We start from the raw sequence: 3,083 nt of genomic DNA on the forward strand, positions 1-3,083 counted from the left end.
TTCTATGGCTGATATAAAATACTTGTAAAACCTAAAATCACTCCTAATTGGTTAAAATAAAACTAAAAATTAAAAATGAAACTCTATATATTTTCTTGTATTTTCAAGTGTAATAAAGTAAAAAATAGAGAAAATAGGCAAAGTCATGATAAAATTAAAATACTATAAACATAAATATAATAATTGACCTTAAACTAAAGATGAAAATATTTTTGTGTTTTTAAATTGTAATATGAAGTAAAAATTGGCTAAAACTCTATAAAAGTTGAGCTAAATAAATATTTTAAACATTACAAATAGCTCAAAAACGTGACAGGTCAAAAATTATGTGCTTACAGCTGCCCCTCTTTGCTTGAAAACATAGAATGTTTTCGAGCAAAGAAATAAGTAAGCAACGTAATTGAGTTCTGACCTGATACTTATTCAAAAGAAGGTAGAGATGGATAAAAATATTGTGACTAAACCCTGGTATCTGAGCTGCCTACATATCCTTGGCTATAAAGGAATCAGGCCACGTGTAGTTCAAAAGTGAGAAGAGCGATGGAGTATACCGAGGTGGAGAGCCGATTGAGGTGCCGTCAAGGTTCCGGTTCGCGGTTCCTGCCATTACATAAAAAATAAAAGGAAAAATTACATCAAAAATAAAAGAAAATACAAGATCTTATCTACTTCTTGTATCGAATCTTCCTTGAATATCCACTTAATCCTTCAATCATGAAACTGAAAATTCACCCTATTCTTCAGGTGGGCATCCTGCTGACTTGAATTTGAAGAAAACTGGAGGTTGACCTTGTTCTTCAGGCGGGCATCCTGCTGCTTGCACTTGAAACAAACTTGAACTTGGAGTAGACTTGAGCTTGCAAACCTTGTCCTTCAGGCGGATCATGCTACTTCTGATTTGACTTGAAAAAACTGGAGGTTAACCCTATTCTTCAGGCGGGACCTGCTGCCTCTCACTTGAATTTAAAAACTGAAAGTTGACCCTGCTCTTCAGGCGGGCTCCTGATGCTTCTCTAACTTGAACTTGAAAATTGAACGTTGAACCTTTTCCTCGGGCAGGCTCCTGATGCTTCTTGAACTTGAAAATTGAAAGTTGACCCTGTTCTTCAGGCAGGCTCCTGATGCTTCTTGAACTTGAAAATTGAAAGTTGACACTGTTCTTTAGGCGGGCTTATGATGCCTCTCTGACTTGAACTTATAAACTCAAAGTTGACCTTATTCTTCAGGCGGGCTCCTGGTGCCTCTGACTCGAACTTGAAAAATGAAAGTTGATCCTGTTCTCCAGGCAGGATCCTCCTGCTTGATCTTAAAAGAAACTGAAAGCTGACCCTGTTCTTCAGGCGGGCTCCTGGTACTACTCTGATTTGAACTTAAAACCTATTTCTGAAATATTGACCCTCGTTCTCCAGGTTGGTGCCTGCAATCAAAACAACACCACAAACAAACAAAATTTTTTGCCCTAGTTTGCACTAGGAAGATTTGTGAGTTGTTAGCAAAACTGTAAATCACTTATGCTATTGATGCAATGATGAGAGTAAAACTATAGACTCGACTAGGATGTGCATCTCCTGTGAGTAAAACCAATAAAATATTACTAGCAAATGCGTCTGCTAAAAATAAAACCTGAATGACCCAAACTAGGAAGTGTGTCTCCTAGGGATGAACTCAAACGACCCAAACTAGGAAGTACGTCTCCTAAAAGAATAACCTGAAAGACCCAGATTACGAAGTGTGTCTCCTGCGGGTAAAACTTGAATGAACCAAACAAGAAAATGCGTCTCCTAGGGGTGAAATCTCAATTTAGGAAGTGCGCCTCCTAAAAGTATATCCTGAAAGAACCAAACTAGGAAGTGCGTCTCCTAGGGGTGAACTTAATTAATTCAAACTAGGAAGTGCATCTCCTAGGGATGAACTTAAATGATCCAAACTAGGAAGTGTGTCTCCTAGGGGTGAAATCTCAATTTAGGACTCCTAAAGTGTATAGCCCGAAAGTCTCAAACTAGGAAGTGCGTCTCCTAGGGGTGAAACCTTTAACCTAAAATTAGGAAGTGCGCCTCCTAAAGAAATAGAATCTGAAAAATCCAAACTAGGAAGTGCATCTCCTAGATTTGAAAGTGAGCTTGAGGAAAACTATAAACTGAGCTTGACTAAACTAAAAATTGACCCTATTCTCCAGACGGGATTCCTAAACTCAAGAAAAACTAGAGATTAAAACTTAGAAAACTAACAATTGACCATATTCTCCAAGCGGGACCCCTGAACTTAAGAAAACTAAAGACTAATAACTGGAGAAAACTAAAAACTGACCCTATTCTCTAGGTGGGACCCCTAAACTAAAGCAATGCCAAAGATTAACAACTTAAGAAAACTAAAATCTGACCATATGCTCCCGACGGGACCCTTGAACTTAAGTAAAACTAAAGACTAACATCTTAAGAAAACTAAAAACTGACCCTATTCTACAGGCGGGACCCCTGATCTTAAGGAAAACTAAAGATTAACAACTTAAGAAAATTTTTAAAAAAACTAACCCTATTCTCCAGGCGGGACCCCTGAGCTCAAGAAAAGCTAAAGATTAGCAACTTAAGAAAACTAAGACATGACCCTATTCTCCAGGCGGGACCCCTGAACTAAAGGAATGCTAAAGATTAACAACTTAGGAAACTAGAAATTGACCCTATATTTCAGGCGGGATCCTGAACTTAAAGAAGAACTAAAAACTCTTCCGACTGGGTAGAATGCCTAGGAGGTATTATCCTCTCAACTATGGGAATGCCTAGCAGGTAAAAAACCTTCTCAAACAACCTTTGTGCTGACAAAATTTGGTCACGACACCTAAAAAATTCAAGCTTCCAAGCTTTGATTTGGACATAGTATTCGTTCTTGGTTCAAACAAAGAAAACTTGTGAGTTTAAAATATGGTGGTTGGTTTGTGGCCTTGATCTTGAGGGCGATTGCTCCTGCACTTACCATGATAACTTTTATTTCAACTTGGAAGACCCTGCTTGTTATTGGCTAACCACTTTTCTGTCAAACCTTACCACAAAAAACACCTCTGATCTATTCGAGCCCTATACCCTTTA

This window comes from Nicotiana tomentosiformis, chromosome 7, assembly GCF_000390325.3.
Source record: "Nicotiana tomentosiformis chromosome 7, ASM39032v3, whole genome shotgun sequence".
Classification (NCBI taxonomy): Eukaryota; Viridiplantae; Streptophyta; class Magnoliopsida; order Solanales; family Solanaceae; genus Nicotiana; species Nicotiana tomentosiformis.